The following is a 25,251-nucleotide window of genomic DNA, read 5'->3' on the forward strand; positions in this document are numbered from 1 at the left end:
TAACCAGAGTGTAGGACATATAAAAGAATACTGCAGAGAAATTTCAAAACCATTGCCTATTTCATGCTGATTTTCACAATTCATTCGACGAAGAAGTTTGTCTTGATAACACTACAGTTCTGCCCATGTTCTATTAAGACGACATCAGAGAATTTTAATGCATGGAATAAATTTCGATGATTTTTTTTTTCTTGCTGTGTTTAATTTTTCTAGGCTTTATATATATACGGCATACGTTTATAGAAATTTCAAAGTCAAAACACTTAAAACATGAAATATAAATCAATTATTATGGGTTGTATACAAGAGATACAAGGAAATTATTTAATATTGTATTTATCGTGTGAAAATGCCGGATTGTGCCGGCCGAATTAACATTTCAGGTCAACATGACACTTTTAATTGATACATGTAACATATTTCCTAGTAAAATACATATTCTTTGATCGGTGCATATCTGTACTCAATTATTATTTGTCCCTTCTTCCAAATAAGAGAAAGCAAAACAGCAAACAACCTGAAATCTTTGTGAACAATTATAAATTCTAAATTACAATCACAGTGACTTATTATTTTACGGTTATCAAGAATTAATGAATACATTATTTTTCATATTAAGATACGATTGAAATTTCCTATTAAAAGAACTCTGACAATGCTAGGTCAGGTCTTCATTTTATACAAATAATTAATTGATGACATTTCAGAAGATCATATAATAAGAACCAAAAAAGGGTGGAAAATTGCCGGTAGAAATTAAGAGATTGTTCTGTATGTTCTGTACGGAATGTCCCTGGTGGCAGGAAAAGACCGAAACATGTATGCATGTGTGCTCTCTGTCGTAAAGTTGTTCATGAATCTTGTAATAAATAGAAGAAACACAACAGACGATGTAACACTGACGAATAAAATATTTTTCTTGAGAAATGTTTATATGAATCTTTGATTTTGTATCCCAAGCTCATATAATGAAGTTGTTCACAAAGAATAATCACAAACTTTCTTTGATTTATAAGTAGTGACAAATTAATTTGCATTATCTGTTTTCGTATAATACCGAGTTTTGACCATGGAGGTATATGATTTAAAGACAGGGTTTGCCTTCTCTGGGTAGGGCATTTGATTTTCTGGTATCAGTTGAAGTGAAGGCAATTGAAAGTAGTAAAGTCAAACTTACAATCGGTGCAATTATTTTGCCATGTTTCATGGACACATAAAATAATTATCCCTACCTGCCTACCTGAGACTACTATAACACATATATAGTAGTCTCAGTCCCTACTCAAGGCCCATACCAAAAAAATATTTTACCTTATTAAGTTGCACTTACTAGTACCAAGGATTCTTACTATACAAATCCTTACTAGAACTGGAACCAGAATATCTTATAAAACGTAACTTGTCTAAATATTTCAACTCCGGAATAAAAAATTTGTAATATATGAAAGAAAATAGACTTTTATTAAAAAAGGTTGATTATTCCCGCCATTTTCAGTTAAAATCTTTTTGGCGCTATTATACTTGTACTATGACGTCGCCGTTATTGCGTAATCGTAAAGACAATCAAAAAAAGCATTGGCACTGACGGGGTTTTGTTGAAAATTTATTTGGCAGTGAAAGGGTTAAGATTTCCAGAAACCAGGGGTTATTTTTGGAGTACCTCTGTTCGAAGGTCAGTTATTTTGTTAGAAGGCTTTAGCTATAGGAGAGAGCTTTTATAGGCTGTGCCTGTTGCTCAATCCTTTTCTTATCTTAATGAATAAAATATGTTTAAAATAAAAAAAATAGCTATAGTTTTTGTCTAAAATAAAATAATAAGTTCAGATGGAAAATGTTTGGGGATCGATCATTGAACTTCAAAAGGAAGGAGGGGGTATGGTATTTTTCTTTTTTATAAAAAGAAATAGTCTAAAATTGATGAAAAAAAATCTGTTCAAGCAGATCTCGATGACAAAAAAATATTGTGAATCCAGATCTCCACCAAAAACGATTTTATCTTTCAGATATGCAAAATAAATTTAACTTTTATATATCTCATGTATCTAAAAACATATAAAACTTCCTGAAACCGCACAGGTTAGTCTGTACACAGTAGTTTTTTTGGTGAAAATACGGCCGTATTCAGTGCAAATTTGTTATGATGAACCTTAATACTAGTGTTAAATTTTGACTAACGGCCTAGCCAAGATCAGATGTGCATTTCATATTCATGATATTGGGTCTATGTTATAGGCTTGTAAAGACAAGAAGATAAACTTTACATAAGTAATACATCTTTGAACTGAAGAAGAGAATGTAGGGCTTCATAATGAATATCAAATATTATGTATAGGTGTTACCGTTTTGAAAAAAAACACTAAAATACACGCTGAAAATGGGCAAAATTTCACGTTATGTTGTTTCATTTAAAATTTCGCTGTTTTTATCATTTGATAGTTAATAAGTGAACTTAATTTGAACTACATTATTGGTTCACTGTTATAGACAATTTATTCATCTTTCTTTTACTGGTTGTTGCAACAAAAAATCTTCAGTGGTTACAAAGTTATGATAAAAAGTTGAATACTATGCGCTTGTTATGCAATTTTGTACTTTTGATTTTAGCTTGATCAGTGTAGTGATAAAAGAGGAAAATAAATCAAATTTATGCTATTATGTGTTTTGTTTTCTCTTCTAGTATATACATTATAAAAAAATACCTCATTTATCAAAATTGCAGTACCCTAGCTGGAGATATATGCCATCAAAGTTGGATATACAAATAAAGTGAAAAAATGTCTTGTCCGTAGACATGCATTCCCTAGTAAACTGGAAGCATAATTACATTAATGTTACATTGCTAAGTTCCTGTTCTTTTGTAGATATAAAAACACTTCTAACATTTTTTTCTACCATCTATTAATAGAGGAAAAAATTCAAAAATATGTCAGAATGTCTTGTCCGTAGACACATGTCTTGTCCGTAGACATGTCTTTTTATCAATATTGCTTGGCTTCGTGGGTCTTAATAAGTCCTATGTGTTGTTTAAACTTAGAAATATCTTATTTTTAATAAATAAATGGGTATTTAAATGTTCTCAATTTTTGTAAAATTACTTTACAGGAGTGGATTTTAAAAAGTGTCAGATTATCAGTCATAAAAAGCATACCTTATTTTACTCTCTCTAACTTTATCTTTTGCATTTCAGTATTAACAGCAGATGAGGAAGTGTCTACGGACAAGACACTTGTACATAACAAGTAATAAATTCAATTATATGTCTGCTATGGAACTTAAATCTTATTTATAGGTGATGAAAGTTATCTATTCAAATTAAAACTCAGTATTTTTAACATAAATATAGTCACAATTAATTCTAACAGATTTTTTTTTTAACTGAAATTGTCTTGTCCGTAGACATCACCACAATATATTTGTATCCAATTTCCATGAGTTCAGCATAATTTGATAGGTAAAATGTATGTTATTTTTTTAAGAGAACATATTCAACTATGTCAAAATTGAGTTTTAATAATAGTTTGATTGTTTTAAACAGTCAGATATATGGATTTCAGTTAAAAGAATGTGTCTTCATTTTGGCTTAATCAATAAATTATTGAGATATGTAAAGAATTGTGGGTACATTTCCATATTTTCCAAAATTTAAAAAACACAACTTAAAATTTAATTAGTAACTTTTAATCTTAACTTTAACAATCATCTTTGAAAGCATTTAATTGAATATCAATAAAATGTCTTGTCCGTAGACATTATCAAAATGTATTTGTTTCCATTTTCCTCGAAGTTAAGCATCATTTGATAGATAAACCTGATAGAATGTATGTTTTTTTTCTTCAAGAGAACACTTTCAGCAATATCAAAATTAGGTTTTAATAATTCATTTCATTAAATATGAATACAATGTCTTGTCCGTAGACAAAACATATAAATTGTATTGCTAAGTTTGATTGTTTATTGTACGAATATGCATCAAGTTATTTTAGTGTTCTATACACCAAAAGAAAGGTTTTTTTTGGAAGTTTTGTTATTTATAGATAAGTTTAGATACAGTTTTATCAGATAAGATTAATGATCAAAGAAAGCTACTGTTGTTTGAAATAACTGTGAGTTAAACATGTTCTTGTCAATTTTTTTTCAATTAAAATGTTTGATATTCAATAATTCAAAACATATTTTGTTGTCTTTGTCATTGACCAAAAATCTGACACTGGTGACCATGTCTTGAAGGCAACCATTAAAGAAAATTATACAGTTTTTAAACACCATTTATTTAATAAAAATATTAAATATTTCTTCCAAAACTGGATCTAATTATATAAATGCTTCCAGTGTTAGCCTAACGATGGCAATTTTTCATAATTTAAACCATTTTTGAACCAAAATATCAAAAGAGTTTTTCCCTGAGTTGATACTCATTTTTGACTTCATGTGAAACACAAAATGCACATCTGATTGTGGCTAGGCCGAAAATAAATCTAAGTGATAGCGCTGAATGGCTTCGGTGAAAACAATCTGACTCTAACAAAAAAACATTCGTATTCCTGATCATCTTCAGTTTGTGGGTTCCAGATCAATTTCATGTACTAATTCAGAGTCAGTTTTATGTCATTTCTTGCATAAATATTTTTTGTTAGCTTACTTTTCAAGTTTTTATGACAGCAAAATAAAATTCAGAATTGAAATGGGAAATACAAGCGTGTCAAAAATTTGCTTTCGGGTAATGCTTAATCATGTAGTAGTTGTTTTCAAGAAGACACATTTGGTTTCCAGACAATAGCTTTAGTATACTGAGTGAATGGATTTCTATGAAATTGTACTAGAAGGTTCAATACACAAAAGGAAGATTAGAATTGATTTTGGGGTTATTGTAGAACATTTTTGGGGATGGTTTTTTTATAAATATTTTGGGTTTTTCTTCAAAAATTTATGATATTTACATTGATTATTACTCATGTTTCTCATCTAGTATATATAGATGCAACAAATACTGATTTGGCAGGAGATGCACACAATAAAGTGGTTGAATTATTTTATCTGTAATTTGTGCATTTTTCCTACCATGTGTACTCCTTAAATTAATAATGTCGATGTCAGTATCATGATAAAGAAAATATATTTGGTAGGTATATTCACAATTGACATGTGCCAGTGCGCTGCAAAAGGAACTTCTTTCCCTTTAATTCCCAAAATTGCACATGATTGTTTCTGTTAGGCAGCAACCATTTGATTTTCTGGGGGGGGCTATGGTTTTTTTTTCTGGACAAATTTTTTTTTTCGCCTGCGTGAAAAACAATCTATTTTTTTCGTGACAAGTCGAAAACAATTTTTTTCTTTCAATTTTAGCATTACATATAGTGGCAGCTGAGGGTGAAACAAACAATTTTTTTTTCTCAGAATCAAAAACAAATTATTATTTTCTCCAAAAACTGGAAACAAACTTTTTTTTCCAAAAAAAACCATAGCCCCCCCCCCCCCCCCCCCCCCCCCCAGAAAATCAAATGGTTGCTGCCTTACAGAAACACATGAGTTATTTGGTAAATAAAACACTTGCCATTTTTTGAAACTTTCAGTAATAAAAATTAGTTTAGCCTTTTTGAATGTTTCATTGATTGTGTGAAAATTTTAACAGAAAATGTACAAAACACTTGATAAAATTGCATTATCTGCAGAATTATTGAGAACTTTCCTTACTTATATTCACAAGGACAAAAAATTATAACTAACATATTGTCAATGCTATTCTGATCTGAGTTTTTATTCATACATATACTGGCATGGCTGGTGCTTTTCCAAGTTGTCTTCTTTTTCTGTTTCTTGAGAAGTATTTGTTTAACCTGTTCAATCACTATCATGACTATAAAGTCATGAAAGTGTTACAATTCTTATTTAGATGCAACACATAAATAGTGACCAAAAGGGTACTGTACTGCATTCACATGAGAGAAGCTAGAAAAAAAATTAAATGTACACATTTTCAATATTTTTGTAGGACTACCATATAAAATTAAGGAGATATGTAGTTAGGCCACGGTTTTTTAATTTGATGGTTTACGGATTTTCCCAATGAAAAAGTCGGGTCGGTCGGTCGGGAAAAAAAAAAGAAAAAAAATCATCTTTGAAGACAGAAAAATATGCAAAATCAATATATATTTCACCTTTCTAACAATATGTTTGTTATGCTATTTTATCATCATTTCTTAAATTTTAGTTCGATGAAATATTATTGCTCAAATGTTATAAACATCGCATGACATTGTCTAATAAATTACAGTAAAAAAAAAGGGGGGTGCACGGACAAAGACGAAATTAAATCGTCATATCAGAAACAAGAAAAATAAATTCGCGTAGCTCTTTATCAATTCCAGAAAACTTGGTGAATAATGATCTTCAAGCACGAAAACTGATAAAGAAAAAAATGTAAAAACGTCGTACGAAAATAAGTTTCAACACACGTGTTAAAAACCTAATAGACTCGTCCACTGGAAAACGAGATTATCGGGTTAATCTGTTGTCTCGCATTCCCGTTTTTTATCCAAATGGACGATAATTTTTTCATTATCTATGAAACAAGAAAATTCCAAATGATTTGTTAATATTCAGTACTTCAACTTGATGCCTTTACCCTGTCCACATTTGGACAAGTCTATTTCTATGAGATGATGATCTTACGGACTGATGACAAATAAGGGAAACGAACTTATTGTGTAATTGGTTTTAAAAACAAGTTTCGTTCCGCAATATTATTTGCGCAAACGACATTTCAAGGTCAGTTATAATTGATTTGTCTATTTTTAGAAACGTAAACTGGAAGTTTTATTTTTTCACAACAGAAAGTGTTATCAATTTTGTTAGTGATTAATGCATTTCATTTCATAAAAAAAAAATTATTTAATTATTTTCCAGGGATAATGCATTTGTTAGGGTCGGCGGGAATAAAAAAGCATGAAAAGTCAATTTTATTTTTATTCTGGAAATCGGAAAAATCGGGTCGGCGGATCCGTAAACCAACAAATTAAAAAATCCTGGCCTTATACAGACTGCTGCTGAGTAGAAATGTTTGGGTTCACCTGAAATCTGTTCAAAAAATTAGTCCATATATATATATATATTTTTTATTTACACACCATTTGAATGCATTTAAATAAGTTGGTACAAGTTTACAATGTTTACAATGGTATGAATTTACCGTGGAACGAGTTAGCAGTGGTATTAATCATGATAATTTGCAATGGTACGTAAATGTATAAATTTGTTTTTAGTGGTACGAGTTAACATTCGTAAGAGTTTACAATGGTATGAAATAACCATAATTCTACTGGTTACTGACTTGTTTTCTTGTTACTGAAGTTAGTGTCTAAATTATACTTATAGTGACGTTACCAACACTGTTACAGGTTAACAATGGTTAAGGAATGAATGAGTACAATGTACTCACAAACACTCTGTCTCTGAACACCGCCACATTCTGAATGTGCTTTTCCAAAATTCTTATTGAATGTGTATGGTCCTGCGAAAACTTTGGTTTTCAGTGTTTGTGTTGTAAATGATTTTTGTGAATTGTGTTGTCTTCTTAGTTAACACCAATCACACTAGACCAAGATCATAAAGATCCCACTTCGATCTATAGAGAAATATAAGTTGGTGCTGAGGTCATGGTATGGTCAGCTTGAATATTCATTATTTCATAGTTTTTAAGTTCTCACCATGACCTTGATAATATCCTGCTACGAATCTTCTAGGACTGTAATATGTTACAGTTAGATCTTGTCTTGCTTTTGCTAGTTGCTATTGCTAATATGAGACATTATTAGGCCTTTTATACGAGTTCTTTTTCCAAATAGTAAAATACTGCCCACAGTCAACATTATGAATATTCTTGCAAGTTAATGACGATCGAACCATGACTCCACTGTATTGTCACTATGCTCATCGGCCAATTTTTCAAGTTGATCCAAAATTAAACTTTGTTCACTCCCCCCCTCCCCCTTTTTCCAAAAGAACAATGCTTTCCCTCAAGATATGGTCAAAATCTCAATTCAAATATCCAATTGAGTTCGTAACCATAATTACGACTGAAATTGAGAATGTAAATGGGAAATGTGTCAAAGAGACAACAACCCTACCATAGAAAAAGCAACAGCAGAAGGTCACCAACAGGTCTTCAATGTAGCGAGAAATTCTCGCACCTGGAACCATAATTACCCATTTAATAGCAGTGTATTCCAAATTTTACTTAAATAGTAATTGTCCATTAACCAGGACATCCTTTTTTTCTCCCTTTTTTGCCCTTTTATTCCTAAATGGTTTGAGCCATAACCCCCCAGAGCCAAACATAACCATCCCTTTTTGATATGGAACCTTGTGGTTTAATATAAACCATATAATTTCAGAGAGATCCACACACTGTTCCATAAAATGTTGTCTGGAAACAAGAAAAATGCTTATTTGGACCTCATTTTGGCCCCTAATTCCTAAAATGTTATGACCACAGCCTTCAAAATCAATACCAACCTTCCTTTTGTGGTTATAAACCTTGTCTTTAAGTTTCATAGATTTCTATTCACCATGTTCACTATTACTAAAGTTATTTTATCAAGGTAGATGACGTGATAGCAATATACAGGTCATATAATTAGTTATCAAGGCTATGCTTTTAGTTTCTGCACAAATATTCAAGAGTTCCCATGAGCCCACTTAAAATTTAAATATTTATCATTTATTTTACAAATAACAAAGAGAAGACAGCTCATGAAAACAGTCTGCACCAAAAACTTTTTCAACTACTAGTCCGAAGACCAATATTCTGACATTTTTCTTATTGGGCCAAACAAAGTTTTGCAAAAACTTACTAGTCTGAACCAAATTTGACTAGTCTGGGGCATAGGACTAGTGGCTAACCGTGAAGACTGTGAAAATATATGAAATCAGAAATGCATGATATGTAAGATATTTTCTGTAATAACCCTATAGATGTATGATTTAGTTGAGATCATTGATATTTATAAAAGAAATAGTAAACATGGTAAAGGGCCTAGAATTCTTCCCTGCGGTACACCAAATGTGACTTTTTTCCTGAAGATATGTTGGTATTCAGTCAGGGGACTTACTTTTAATGAGTGATTTTCTAAATCACTGATTCAAGTAACATTATTTCCATAAAGGTTGGAATTAAGAGTTGTCTTTCTTTAATAATCACCTATTTAAGTAGTACAAAATAATCACTAGAAGAAGTGATTTTGTTTTACTGTAGCTTTAAATATAGAATACTAATGATCAAGGAACTAAGTTTGTTTCTAAACTTATCAGAACCAACATCTGTGTTGTCTAGGATGACCAGGTCATTTCAGGTGATGACCTTGTACTGAATCTAGGATAATGACATAAAAATCACTTGTTTAAGTATCATACCTCAATTTCCTTCCCAAAAATCACTTCTTTAAGTATCATTTTTTCAATAACCCCACTAATTTCAACACCCCCGAACAGTGAAATTTTTATCGCAAACAGTAGAATTTTATTTCATAATCTGAAAGATCAAACTTTGAACTTTACAGGAAAAATACTCCCACTGCTGGGGAAAATCTGTTAAGAAAGTATCAGTTCATTATGCAAAGCCATTATTACAGCATTTTTTCAACTAAAATAGAATTTGCAGCTAAATGATAGGATCAAAAGCATAAACCTTGCTACTTAAAAGAAGCAAAAAATACATTTCTTTTCAATTTTACTAATGAAAAGATGTTATTTAAACCTATGTGTTTGAAATTTTGGTAAAACTACAAAATCACAATTTGAGACAAAACTTCAAATTTGCTACTCAAATAAGTGATTTAAAAATCACTTATTTCAGTAAGTTCCATGACTGGTATTTGTTTTTATACGACCGCAAAATTTGAAAAAATTTTCGTCGTATATTGCTATCACGTTGTCGTCGTCGTCCGAATACTTTTAGTTTTCGCACTCTAACTTTAGTAAAAGTGAATGGAAATCTATGAAATTTTAACACAAGGTTTATGACCACAAAAGGAAGGTTGGTATTGATTTTGGGAGTTTTGGTCCCAACATTTTAGGAATTAGGGGCCAAAAAGGGCCCAAATAAGCATTTTCTTGGTTTTCGCACTATAACTTTAGTTTAAGTTAATAGAAATCTATGAAATTTTGACACAAGGTTTATGACCACAAAAGAACGGTTGGGATTGATTTTGGGAGTTTTGGTTTCAACAGTTTAGGAATTAGGGGCCAAAAAAGGGCCCAAATAAGCATTATTCTTGGTTTTCGCACAATAACTTTAGTTTAAGTAAATAGAAATCAATGAAATTTAAACACAATGTTAATGACTACAAAAGGAAGGTTGGTATTGATTTTGGGAGTTTAGGTCCCAACAGTTTAGAAATTAAGGGCCAAAAAGGGACCCAAATAAGCATTTTTCTTGGTTTTCGCACCATAACGTGTAGTATAAGTAAATAGAAATCTATGAAATTTAAACACAGGGTTTATGACCATAAAAGGAAGGTTGGTATTGATTTTGGGAGTTTTGGTCCCAACAGAATAAGGGGCCCAAAGGGTCCAAAATTAAACTTTGTTTGATTTCATCAAAATTGAATAATTGGGGTTCTTTGATATGCCGAATCTAACTGTCATGACTGTGTATGTAGATTCTTAACTTTTGGTCCCGTTTTCAAATTGGTCTACATTAAGGTCCAAAGGGTCCAAAATTAAACTTAGTTTGATTTTGACAAAAAATGAATCAGTTAGGTTCTTTGATATGCTGAATCTAAAAATGTACTTAGATTCTTGATTATTGGCCCAGTTTTCAAGTTGGTTCAAATCGGGGTCCAAAATTAAACTTTGTTTGATTTCATCAAAAATTGAATAAATGGAGTTCTTTGATATACCAAATCTAACTGTGTATGTAGATTCTTCATTTTTGGTCCTGTTTTCAAATTGGTCTACACTAAAGTCCAAAGGGTCCAAAATTAAACTTAGTCTGATTTTAACAAAAATTGAAATCTTGGGGTTCTTTGATATGCTGAATCCAAAAATGTACTTAGATTTTTTATTATGGGCCCAGTTTTCAAGTTGGTCCAAATCAGGATCTAAAATTATTATATTAAGTATTGTGCAATAGCAAGTCTTTTCAATTGCACAGTATTGCGCAATGGCAAGAAATATCTAATTGCACAATATTGTGAAATAGCAAATTTTTTTTTAATTAGAGTTATCTTTCTTTGTCCAGAATAGTAAGCAAGAAATATCTAATTGCAAAATATTGTGCAATAGCAAGATTTTTTTTTAATTGGAGTTATCTTTCTTTGTCCAGAATCAACTTAAATCTTTGTTATATACAATATACAATGTATATTCACTTTTTACTACCAACTGATAAATTAAATTAATCTTTACCATTCAGTGATAACAAGCAGTTTTTTTACATCTTAATATTTTATGATGTATTTAAATGAGTAGTTATTGTTGCAAACTCCATTAGAAATTTTAATTGTGATTAGTTTTGGAATAAGGGAAAGGGGGATGTGATTAAAAAAATTGGGTTCAATTTTTCTCATTTGAAATTTCATAAATAAAAAAGAAAATTTCTTCAAACATTTTTTTGAGAGGATTAATATTCAACAGCATAGTGAATTGCTCTAAGAGAAAACAAAAATTTTAAGTTCATTAGAACACATTCATTCTGTGTCAGAAATCTATTCTGTGTCAACTATTTAATCACAATCCAAATTTAGAGCTGAATCCAGCTTGAATGTTGTGTCCATACTTGCCCCAACTGTTCAGGGTTCAACCTCTGCGGTCATATAAAGCTACGCCCTGCGGAGCATCTGGTTATTTATTGCATGTATTGAGACCTGTTTGATAAATATGATTTTGAACTATTCAAAAGAAAGAGAATCAAACTTTATATACATTTTTGATTTTGATAATAAAATTGATTGATTTACAATGTCAAAAGCTTTTTTTAAAGTCTATCATGTCTAAGAAAACAACTGCAGTGTAGTTTCCATGATCCATATTAATAGTTTAAATAGATCTTCAACATTTTTTGATAAAGCTGATTGACGAATGGCCTTATAAAGTGAACGTAAATTGAATATATATATATAAATATATGAAGCCCAGGTGGTTGTGTGGTCTAGCGGGACGGCTACAGTGCAGGCGATTTGGTGTCACGATATCTCAGTAGCATGGGTTCAAATCCTGGCGAGGGAAGAACAAAAAATTTGCTTTCACAGATCTAACATTGTTGGGTTGATGTTTAGACGAGTTGTATATATACAGAATGTACACAGCCATGTATCACCATCACTGCTGGAGATCCGATGGATAAATCTGTTGTAGAGTTGTCACTGGTTCAGATGTACTTATAAATATAATTATTTCTTTGACTGTATCTTACATTAATTTGTAGGATCCTTTGCTATAGTTAATTTATCTGATCTGTAAAAATAACATCTCCATGCCTTATACATGTTATATATCATGTACTGTAGTACAACGCTAGATTAAAACTGACGTGGAAAGGTAACACCCGGCCACCGAAAGATTCATTTTTATGAAGCCCAGGTGGTTGTGTGGTCTAACGGAACGGCTACAGTGCAAGCGATTTGGTGTCACGATATCTCAGCTAAGCATGGGTTCGAATCAAGGCAAGGGAAGAACAAAAAATTTGCAAAATCAAATTTACAGAACTAACATTGTTGGGTTGATGTTTAGACAAGTTGTATATATATATAAATTCAAGAGTCTATCTTAAATTGAGGGTAAATTATATGGCCTTATAAATACTGTTACCATGGTTACCATAATATATTTTCGAAATCTAGATCTGGTGTACAAAAAAAAATATTGACACCTTATGTTTGTGGCATAACATCTGGGCCACAAGTTTATTGTTTTCTGTTTAGTATTAAATTTATATTAAGATCCATTTTGTTACGTCTCATGATCAATTTTATTTGGCAATCGCCAATGGCAGTCAGCAGGGTTAAAGAACACCAGTTGTTCAACCTGTTAGTCAAATGCTGTTTGTTTTAATATACTTTTTCACTTTTTTGGTCTTTTGAATGTTGTTTGTGCTGTATTTAGACCCTTCTACAACACAATTTGTTTTACATGCACACATATAAAAATTGTCCAACACAATCATAGGTTTGAAGTTAGTTTTCAATTTATACTTGTTTATATATATATAGGGTTCTTTGAAATGATGGATCTAAACCTGTATTTGATTGGGATAATATACCCCAATGAACACAATGTCATGAATGTTGAGTTCCAAAGGGTCTTCAATTAAACATTGTTTAGATTCACAGTGGCTGATCCAGCCATTTTAAAAATGGAGGTTTCCCAACCCAGGGTAAAGGGGGTTCCAACTATATGCTCCCATTCAATTGCATTGATCGTCCATAAAAAGGGGGGGTTCCAACCCCGGACCCCCCCCCCCCCCCCCCCCCAGTCCGCCACTGATTCCTTATATCCAATTTTAGAGAATTAAGTCATCATTGTCATCACTGGTTGTTGTACATGTTGTTATAGGAATTTGAGTTATTTCCTTTTGAACAGATTTGAGAATTTCATCAAAAATTGAATTCTTGGGGTTCTGTGATATGCTAATTCTAACAATGTACTTTGATTTTGGATATTGGGTTATAATCATGGTAATTGGTAAATGTCCAATTTCAAAATTTCCAGTTCTTTGACCACATTAATTTTGGTTCACAAACATATAGGCATGCAGTGTCAAATATTCACAATCAAAATTTAGAGCTTAAATGTTTTGTCCATACTTGCTCAACTGTTCAAAGTTTGACCTCTGCAGGAAAAATCCATTTTGCTGTACATGTGACTCTGGCAGCCACTTGTGTATAAATGAACTATTAAAATTAAAACACCGACATGACTAACAAACGCAAGAGACTCCTGACTTGGGACAGGCGCAAAAATGAGTTGGGTTCATATTTTAATTTATATAAAGTCTCTATATGCTATTCATGCTATTACGGTATTTCTTGTCACAAAAATGCATAATCTGACTTGCACTAGTCTTCTAAGGTTCTGATTTGACTTAGCCATCTAGATTTCAGGGTCGTCGTTAACATTTTGGTTCAGTCTAAAGTTGTTTTTTTTTTTTAAACTTTGCCCAACCTCCATTGAAAGTTAAGACAGTAGTTTCTAATGATTAAGAGATAGTATCTGAAGTGAATGATACATTGACTTTCATTTGTTTTGCAGTTTACCACATTCATGACATTACAAATTTTCAGGATAAGCTGTAGGCAGTACCTCTCATGTAACTGTTTGTGTGCTACTTCATCAAGTATTAATCGTAGCACTTCACAGTTGCTGGACAGGTTGAAATATAACATTCTATGGAAAACATATGAACATGGTGAAGCACTGAAACAAATGAAGTGAATAAGCTGTAATGGATCTGTCACAAGGTAAGATCATTTCAATTAATCATGTTAATATACTGGGTACAAAATATGACTTATACTGAGTTCATATTCTTGGAACAAAATGAATATCACATTATTTGAGTTATCTCACCTTAGGGAGCTACCATTTGATTTTTATGGGGGGGGGGCTAGGATGAAATTTGAAAAAAATAGGCAGGACAGGAGTTTTGAGTAAAAAAAAAGGCAGGATGATACACTTTGCAAAAAAAAAAAATGCAGGATGACAATTTAGGTAAAAAAAGTCAGGATAAACTTATAAAAAAAAAGGCAGGACCTAATAGAGTGAAAAATAAAAAGACAGGACAGAGATTACAACTAAAAAAAAATACAGGACAAAATTTTTCATCCTAGCCCCCCCATAAAAATCAAATGGTAGCTCCCTTATATGGCAACGTTGACAAACATCTGAGAACATTTAAATATTGAAGGAGGATACAAGGGTTTTCTTACACTTTTTAACCGGATTTTTGTGACAAAAATGTTGGTTATTGATTTGGGGATGTACGGTTGGCGGGCGGGCGGGCGGGCGGCAATCAAATGTTGTCCGTGCATTAACTCATGAACCGTTCAACAAAAGCTTTTAAAATTTTAATATGTTATTACTGACAACTATACGAGTTCAGGAGTTATGGTTCTTGAAAGATTGAAAAATGGAGTTTCCAGTCGTGTCCGTGCATTTACGCATGAACCGTTCTACCAAAGCTTCCCAAATTTTAATTTGTTGTTACTGAAGACAGAATGGAGGTCAAATTCAATAATGACGATTTTGACTTTTACCGTTCAGGAGTTATGGTTCTTGAAAGATTGAAAAATGGAGTTTCCAGTCGTGTCCGTGCATTTATGCATGAACTATCTATAATACTAAAATTACGAGGTCCAATTTGTCAGCCGTCATCACGTAAAAACGACGAATCACAGAATTCAACTTTATATATAACTAATATAGTACAAAGGTGTAGATTAAAAATTACACCACTCCAGGCCCTTTTGTTTTCCACGTAATTAATATTGCCAATAATTAAGAAGTTCCGGGTCGAGTCCGCTACCGATACCAATAGTATAGTTACCTGTTACCTATTACCTTATCTGTACGTTCTGCATCTGACAGGCGCACCACCAAACGTTGTATTCAGGATTAATATGCTATATACACGGGTCATAACCACAGAGTTGACACTACTAAATTGTCAAATTGCTACCTATTGTGGTATTTTAATCAGTAAGACTTTCTAAGATAACAATACGAATACTAAAAATCTGGACTAAAAATAAGGCGTATAGGTACAGTTTTCAATTTGTTAGTGGGCATGACGTAAAACAGCGAAGCAAAGAATTCAACTTTATTTATAACTTATATAGGACAATGCTGTTGATTAAAAAATACTCCATTCCAGGACCTTTTGTTTTCCAAATATTTAATATTATTGTTTCAGTTCGACGGGTTCAAACAGAAAGACTTGAAAGCAGAGAAAAACTGTGTATCTTATAATCGGCATGACTTTATCAGATGACAATACTAATATAAAATAAGGCTTGCGCATAGTTATATACTTTGATTCAGTCACTGACCCGTGATATCACGGGTGTGTTCTAGTTCTACCAAAGCTTCCGAAATTTTAATATGCTGTTACTGATGACAAAATGGAGGTCAAGTTCAATAATGACGATTTTGACTTTTACCGTTCAGGAGTTATGGTTCTTGAAAGATTGAAAATGGTGTTTCCCGTCGTGTCCGTGCATTTTCTCATGAACCATTCAACCAAAGCTTTTGAAATTTTAATATGTTGTTACTGATGACAAAATAGAGGTCAAGTTCAATAATGACGATTTTGACTTTTACCGTTCAGGAGTTATGGTTCTTGAAAGATCGTAAAATGTCGTTTCCATTCACGTTGTTGCATTTACCCATGAACCATTCAATCTAAGCTTTCAAATTTTAATATGTTGATACTGATGACAAAATGGAGGTCAAATTTGATATTGACGATTTTCACTTTCACCATTCATCAGTAATGGTTCTTGTGATATTGCACTGTAAATAAAAGTGTTAGAATCTGAACACTTTTTGAACGCCCTTTTGTAACACTTCTGGAACGCGTAACGGTGTTCTCAATATTAACATTGGTGTTCCAGTTTTTAACATTATGTGTGCATCTTTCGAACGCTATGTGTGTTATTTTTGAACGGATAGTGTGTACTCCTTGAACACCTAGTGTTTGAATCTGGAACGCGTAACAGTGTTCTAGATATTAACTTTCGTGTTCCAGTTTTTAACATCATGTGTGCATCTTTCGAACGCTATGTGTTATTCTTGAACGGATAGCGTGTACTTCTTGAACGCCTAGTGTTTGAATCTGGAACATGTCCTTGTGAGCAAAATTGTATGCCGTTACGCGTTCTAAGTCTTGTAACACTTCTGGAACGCTCGGACTGTGTTCCAGAAATATGTGTTAATATCCAGAACACATAGTGTATATTACTGGAACACAATTTTACATGTTCCAGAAAAAGTGTTATATTCTCTGAAACATTATTGTGGTCTTGTAAAACAAATATTTTAATTGATTAAAAACGTCTTTAATTGATTAAAAAAGGCAACATTTAAAAAAAAAAAGTACAATAAAATGTGAAATATTGAAGCAACTTTAAAATGACAAGTTAGACAAGTTAGAAATATAACATTTGTAATTTGCAAAATGTGTCAAAATATTTACTCATAAACAAAATGTTCGTCAGATATTTAAAATTATTATGTTACAACAAAGTCAAGTGTCTTATGTTTAACTCATCGTTTGCAACTTCCTAAGTCAAGAACTGTTCTGAATTTCTTTACAAAATACTGATGCCACTGACTCTTTTATCACCAAAATGTTCCATAATCCACTGGCTGCATAGCACTCAGATAGTCAATATCAAACATAAAATACCCTGTGTATATGATGCTAGTAGTCGAGTCGGTGTCCATGTAACACTGCTTTCTTGGACACTTTTAAACATGATTTGAGTCGTTTACAACTGATTTTGAGCTTCCATTTTTAGAGGATTCGTCTCCTTGGGTTATAATTATTCTTTAACCTTGTTATCCATCAACCGTAAGTTCTAAAATGTGAAATATGAAGTGTATGAGTAAACAAATTATTCATCATGTCGACATTCCTTAAGAATATTAGAAAATCTTATTTCGTTTTTGTAATTCCATTATACTTGTCAGCATTATAAGATAAGGTGCATTTGCCAATGAGTGGTAATTGAGTGGTCAAATGTGCTCTCGTGTTCTTTATCTTTTTAAAAAAATGATAGAAAGTGTCCAGCAAGTGCTATTGTGTTTTTTAGGCAAAACTTTATCGTCAACTTAGACTTGTCACTAAATTAACTGCTAACATTTCAAGAAACTAATTACCATTTGCCTTTATTTTGAAAGATATTTAGTAATTTTTTCACTTATGATCTGTATACGGATAATTGACGGATGATGTAATTGCATCAAATTTAGCTCAAATAGCTTTCTGATTAATGTAAACAAGTGAATGGTGCACATTTTATTGATAAATCTGCAATAACAACACTTGTAAGAAGTCAATGGACATGCACTCCTATTCAAAATTCTTAAACTTACATATAGTACTTTTATGGTGCAGGATAAGTAGTCATCTCTTGAACTGCAACATGTTCTCTTTATTCTCGAGGTATGCACGAACAATTACCCTTAAGTACAGTATAGTTGGGTTTGTACCCTATAAAAGTAACATAGGAATACATTACAATACATGAATGCAGTGCACAAGGGTGGACATTTGCTAAATGAATTACTAATTACAAAACTATTATAAATAACATATACATGAGAAATTTAAAATTAGTGTTGCAGTATGCCTTTTTTTACAAACTTCTGTCTTGACATTGCAATGTCATGACAGTTTTTGCATTTGTGAACAAATCCTTATGCATTGGTTTTATATAATTAAAAAATGTACATCCTCAAAAGTGTAGATGATCGTTTGATCTTCTTAATGCTTTCTATACACAATGTTTGAGTCGTGTTAGGAATACATGGCGTTCGGAGAAAACGATTAGCTTGAACGCATCATCTTCGAGACCAGAACACATTTACAATAGCAACGATATCATTTAACATTTACGTATAAATTTACAGAGGTTAATTTTTTTTTAAACATGATAATTTGAATGTAATCTCTCAAAGAACCGCTACTTTTTTAATCGAATTATGACAGCACAGTTAAGTGGAAGTGGAGGGGGCAGTTTTATGTTCGAACAAAATGTTCTTCCATTTATACTTCAGTGTGTCCTGTCCAAGTAGACATTTGTTGATTTCATGACTAAAAAAAATATTTTTTATGTTCGTCATGTGTAGATAAATATAGATAAACATACCTATTATATCAAGTTTTGTTGTTAATTTTCTTCAGTGAAGCTTCTTCAATCACGATCAAAAACCAAACTTCCGGTACATTAATACGTCACGCGCTGTTATGTACGCGGATATGTTTGGAACACATGGCGTTCAGGGAAAATGGTAAATTTGAACGCATCATGTTCGACACCAGAACGCTTTTACAAGAGCAACGTTTTCATGAGCATTTACGCATTTACATTGTTAAAAAAAAATACCTTAAGAACTTAAGTCGTTTAGAAAAAGATTCATATTAAAAATCAATCATTTGCACGCTTATAAATACGCTCTTGTAAAATGTTTCATTTTTTTTTTACCAAACTATAATTTGCTTATATGCCGATACAGCTAAAATACATTTATCGTCAAATCATAGTACGAATCACCCTTATTCATCGTCTGTTTGACTCTGAAATGATGAATTTTTTTTTCACTCCCCATTACAATATAAGAACATTTTTAGTGTTCAATTTAGAACACTTGTCTTGAATATGTGCGTTAAAAGACTGAACACAATGTGTTATATTCTTTAACGCTGGCGTTCAATGTGGAACACTAATGTTAATAACTGAACATATTGTGTTTAAAATTGGAACGCGTCCAGACGCGTCAGGCGTCTGCAATATTTGCAGTGTGCCAGGACACAAATAAATGTTAATAAATCCGGTTTGCTGTCGTTGTGACAGCCTCTTGTTTATAGCTGAAGTCAGCTGTATGGTATTGTTAATAAGATAATTTTGGACGTGTTGAACAAATTCCATAACCACCTTAATTGACCTGATACAATGGTGATGTCAAGCAGGTAGGCAGGGAAAACTGTGTAGTAATCAACTTCTTCTTCAGTTTTCAACCCAGACCCCTAGAAAATTCACAAGAAGATTTTAGATTGTACTACATATGATGAAGTTGTGCACTTGCTATTTTGGAATTGTTGGAGGATATTTTTCTTATTTTTCCATTCTGGGCTTGTAGTCAATGTTTTGTATTACATGTATTGACAGCACTATTTGATACTGCTTACTGGAAGTATTTCCCTCATTGACCTACAGTATTTAAAAAAAGAGAATTCCCATCTCAGATACGGAATACAACTTTTGTTTATGCATTTCATGTATGTACTCTGAAAGATATACTAATTTAAACTAGAAAGGCTTGTGAATTAACAAATTTCCAGACAATCACTTGAGTATTAGTATATAAGGATCTCTATGAACTTGTACCACAAGGTTCCTCACCACAAAAGGAAGGATGGGATCAATTTTAAGTGCTTTTGCCCTAAATAAAGGCAACAGTAGTGTACCGCTGTTCGAAATTCATAAATCGATTGAGAAAAAAACAATTACAAACTAAATGAGGGAAACACATCAAATATAAGTGGAGAACTACAACTCAACAGAAACACAACATTAAAAAGTAGCACACACAGAAACGAGCTATAATATAAAAATGGGCCAGTTGGCCATTTTCCTGACTTGATACAGGACATTTAAAAAAAGTAATGGTGTGTTGAACTGGGTTTTCTGGCTAGCCAAACCTCACCCTTTTATGGCAATGTTAAATATGCCCAGATCAAAAAAGTTTGAAAGCAAAAACAAGTAGAAAGTTGAAGAGCATTGAGGACCAAAAGTTTCAAAAAGTTGTGCCCAATATGGCTAAGGTTATCTGCCTGGGATTAGAACATCCTTAGTATGCTGTAGCAGAGGGGGCATTAAGGGCATATGATACAGTTACAGGGGAGGTAATGACGTTGCTAACGTAAATTGTTATTTTCACGACGTCAAACAGTGACTTATCGAAAAAAGATGCAGCTTTCCACTGATTTTTAGTCGTATATTGGTATGACGTTGGCGTCGTCGTTGTTGTCATCGTTATCGTCCAAAGACACATTGGTTTTCGCACTATAACTTTAGTTTAGGTAAATAGAAATCTATGAAATTTAAAAACAAGGTTTATGACCACAAAAGGAAGGTTTGGATCGATGTTGGAAGTTCTGGTCTCAACAGTTGAGGAATTAGAGCTTGAATGTTGTGTCCATACAACTGTTCAGGGTTAGAACTCTGCGGTCGTATAAAGCTGTGCCCTGCGGAGCAGTTGGTTATCATTCGAACCAAAATTACTTGAAAACCAGTTCATGGACCCCTCTTTTTTAAAATGACATTTGGTTTGATTATATAAGAAGATTATGTGTACCATTTTCATGAAAATGTAAAGAGTGCATTTTTTTTTAATTTGAAAAATATACAGCAAAAAATGATGTTTTTTTCCTGCAGTCATGAACATTTGATAAATATGAGTTATTTGTTAAAAGAAAATGTACAAATTTATAGAACATTAAATTTTATATAAAACAGAAATTTATACAATTACATGTAATTTATCAAAAAACAGTTTGTGTTTATCTTTTAAAACAAAAAAAATGTATTTTTATCACAAGGAAAATTATGTCCACAAATCTGAATTTTGAAGAAATATCTGTAATTTCAACTTCATTTTACTAGAAAATTAGCACATGAAGGTATTTTTGTATTACATATTTGATTTAATCAGGTAAAAAATTGCCTATATGGAAATTTTCAACAAAATTTCAATATCGGATAAAAACTGTATCGTATGCCCTTAACATGGTTAAGTTTTAACCTTGTCTGTCTTGACATCAGACTTTCTGTTTAAATGGTTTAACTTTAGTTTTGCCTCAACCAAATGTTTTGAAACATATACACAATGCTTATAACCACAAAATACAGATCAAGTTTGAATTTTGGTTTTGTCACTTTAACAGTTCTATAGTTTTGCCCTTTACAAATGGGAAAAATTGCTGAATTTTTAGTTTCCATTCTCTGATTTAAATTTGCTTCAACCAAATGTTATTAAACTTATACAAAATGCTTACTATTACCACAAATTATAGTATGATCAAGTTTGAATTTTGGTATTGTCACTTCAATCGTTCTAGAGTTAGCTCAATACAAATGGGAAAAATGTTGAATTTTGCGTTTCTGTTCTCTTACTTTAGTTAGCCTCAACCAACTCTTATGAAACTTATACACAAAATACAAATGAATGTGGAAATTCAAGTACAAATTTGGGTAGTGTCACTTTTAATATTCTAGAGTTATGCCCCTTTATAGCTTTTTATGTTATGCAAGTGGGGGCATCATCTGCGTCCCATTGACACAGTTCCCATTTATTCTCTATCTAATTTTGTCAATTTTGAAATTTCATGAGCAAAATCATCTGATATTTCAATGAAGAAAAACACTAAAAAGCAAAAAATACATTTGTCCAATATAAAATCAGTTCATGGTCATGTTTTAGACATTACATTTCTTTGGTCTGTTCTCAGTAGAAAAAGAGATCTTAAATATAACATTGATTATCTAGCTGACAATGTCAGTTTGATTATGTTAGCTCTATATTTTTAAGTTAGAGCTATAAGTAATGTGCCAATCAAAGTTGCTTTCAGATAATTTGATTTATTAGTCAGACCTGTATTAACATGAAATTATGGAATTTGCATATTAGACTCATACCAACCTTTAATAAGAGAAAAAGCTCTTGTTAGCTATAGTTAAAAATTAATTTATTCATTTTGTTTAAAAAAAAAATCACCTCATCTATTAATATATATTAGGTATTAGAAAATGATCACAAAATTAAGCAAGTAACGTTATTAAAATGAAATCACATTAAGTCTATATTATATTTGACTAGAACACAACCATGATTTAAGATCAAGTTTGAAAAATCATGTGCAGGATCTTTAATAACTTGTGTGCAAATTTTTCAAAAAACTGGAGTGGTGCCCACGACTTTCAAGCTTATGCACACGACTATTAAACTTGTACACACACCTCAAACTGGTGATAATGACTTTTCAAACAGATAAGCACAAGTTTCATAGTATTGCGCACAAGTTCTTGAAAGTCATGGACACCAATTTGAAAGTCGGGCACCCCATGAACTTTTTTAGAAAACATTTTTGTTAGCGTGATGAACGTTGTATTCAGTTGTGTGCTATGTCTTCGATGTTTACACAGTTTTGGCTGTTGGATCCCAGATATAGCCATGTTAAACAATTATGTTTGTTTTCGGTTGCTCGCCAATTTAACAATATCACGGAACATAAACCATCTATAAATGGCACTGGACCATCACAGCCTTATTCACAAACAAGTATGAAGCGGAATAAATCACACACATCCAATCGTACAACAATTACAAATGTAAATATAATTTGTTTAAAGCATAAGTAATCGGCAACAGGTTTTTATCACTCCATTTCACGATCATCAAAATGCGGTACCCGATCTTTCACGATTCGAAGTGACAAATGTTTGCAATGTTTCTGATTAAACTAAACCAATATAATAAGAACTATTTTTATACATTAAAAATTTGAAAAAAATCATGTTTGTTTATTGTTTACTTGTCTGAAATTTCGATGAATAATCTGCCGTTTGTAGTTTTGAAAGAGGACCGATCGAAATCCAGATAAACTGACAACGCCATGACTAAAAATGAAGAAAAAGACAAACAGAAGTAAACAAAACACAACATAGAGAACTAAAGACTAAGAAACACGAACCCCGCCAAAACAAGGGGTGATCACAGGTGATCCGGAAGAGTACTGCGATCTATCTTCCCAAGTGGAATTTGTCGTGTTGCTCATGTTAGAACAAACCCGCTAAAAAGTCTAATTTGGAAGGTCACATTCTTGAAAAGGGACTGCATGTAGTTACGACAGAAGGAACATATTGAATTAATAGATCATTTGCTTACGTTACATACATGTATTTTCTCGATAAGATTTCTTTACGTAGGGGGTCAGTCGCGAACCGTTTCACTTACTTATATTCGATGGTCAGTGGATATTTATCTAAATGAAAAGAAAACAAAAATTTTGGGGATTATATATAACAGCATTCTGACGGAATATTCATAATTTCGAATGCGTTACACAATTCAACCGGACCATGGAAGTAAAATGAAATATATAATTCTTCAATGATAAAGTATGGTGATGTCGGTAGGGTGGTGGAAAACTATGCGAATCCTCCTTCAAGATTTTAACTCGGATCCACGAAACTTAATCAAACGATTGCATGCACAACAAAGCTTCGTGCCTGCTATTTTGGAAAGGTTTCATTAATTTCACTCCTATATTTCTGACTTAAGACTTCTACCTCATTTGTTCTCTGGTGGAGAGTTGTCTCATTGGCAATCATTTATACCACATCTTAATTTTTTCATATCAAACATGATTTGGATAATTATCTCTTGCTACTGGACAGATTGCACACATATTGAATATGGGCACCCCAAATAGTATAAGGAAATGTTTGCACTTTCATGGAGTTGATTTCATATATATCCCAATTCATTATAAACTATATTCATTCTTTGCAACCCGGCCATTCGTTGCCTTGATTCATTCATTCCACTTCTTACATATTTATGACCAGTTACCAATTTATACCAGAACTATTTGATTGTATCAATAATTGTGAAGAATGAAGGTTAAATGGTTATAATCAATATTGTACGATGATACTTTGAAAGTCTTACGAAACAAGAGACATAGGTGCTGAAATGATAGTCATAATCTCAATAAAGTATAAGGTAAACACATTCTTGAAATACAAAAGCAACTGTAAAAATACACAGATATACAAAGCATTAAACATTTTATTTTACAGTTGGGTTTGTTCCATTCAAGACGAATATCAGTCGAGAAAATAAGACAATAACTCGAATAACAACACTGCTGACATTTTGATGTGCCATGTCACATTTACGATACAAAAAGAAATTAATTGCTTTCTCAAAGCTTGAAGCCGAATGTCAAATACAGAAGGAAATTTGCACAAACTGCATTATTTGTTTCTATCGATCCAATATTGATGTTGTATACGATACTGAGTCTGCCGACTGACTGCAGACGACGGCTACTGCGCGTGTTGAAAAAAGATGGACGTTTACATGGTATAACATCTGAAAGAGTCGGAGCAAGCTGGACAATAAAAGGTAATGAATTCAACTACATTCTAAAAATTAAACGGCGGAGATAGATTTTGATTTATCCTATGTTCAATATTACTTCCATGGTTCAATTTAAATTTACACCCGATGATTATATCTCATCTGGTATAATTATTTAATTTGGAATGTGTGCCAATCACTGCGGGTATTAGGTTATTAAGCTTAAAATGTGACGGTAAATTAGGGTGTAACAATTAAAAAATACCAGTACTAATAAAAAAAAATAATATTATTGCTGTCAATAAAACCATCACAAATTCATATCATAGCTAGACTTCCTTCATTTGAATTAAAATATAAATTCATAGAACATCAAATTTTGGTGAAACA

At 32.1% G+C, this 25,251-nt stretch overlaps 1 protein-coding gene and 1 long non-coding RNA gene across 2 annotated transcripts in view; one reads left to right on the top strand and one right to left on the bottom strand.

The window, feature by feature from the left end:
* Positions 1 to 17,026: 17,026 nt before the first annotated feature.
* On the bottom strand, positions 17,027 to 19,096 carry LOC143058602 (uncharacterized). The gene is made up of 3 exons (XR_012973146.1): positions 18,864 to 19,096; positions 18,088 to 18,205; positions 17,027 to 17,570 (listed from the first exon to the last, which is right to left on the bottom strand). It is a non-coding gene; the product is annotated as an uncharacterized LOC143058602 (long non-coding RNA).
* Positions 19,097 to 24,818: 5,722 nt separating this feature from the next.
* The window catches only part of LOC143058052 (MAGUK p55 subfamily member 7-like), a 30,486-nt gene continuing 30,053 nt past the window's right edge, over positions 24,819 to 25,251 (top strand). The window contains exon 1 of the mRNA XM_076231517.1: positions 24,819 to 24,906. The gene's annotated coding sequence lies outside the window, so the exon portion shown is untranslated. The remainder of the gene's footprint in view (positions 24,907 to 25,251) is intronic.

The sequence above is a fragment of the Mytilus galloprovincialis genome, chromosome 14 (genome assembly GCF_965363235.1).
Source record: "Mytilus galloprovincialis chromosome 14, xbMytGall1.hap1.1, whole genome shotgun sequence".
Taxonomy (NCBI): domain Eukaryota; kingdom Metazoa; phylum Mollusca; class Bivalvia; order Mytilida; family Mytilidae; genus Mytilus; species Mytilus galloprovincialis.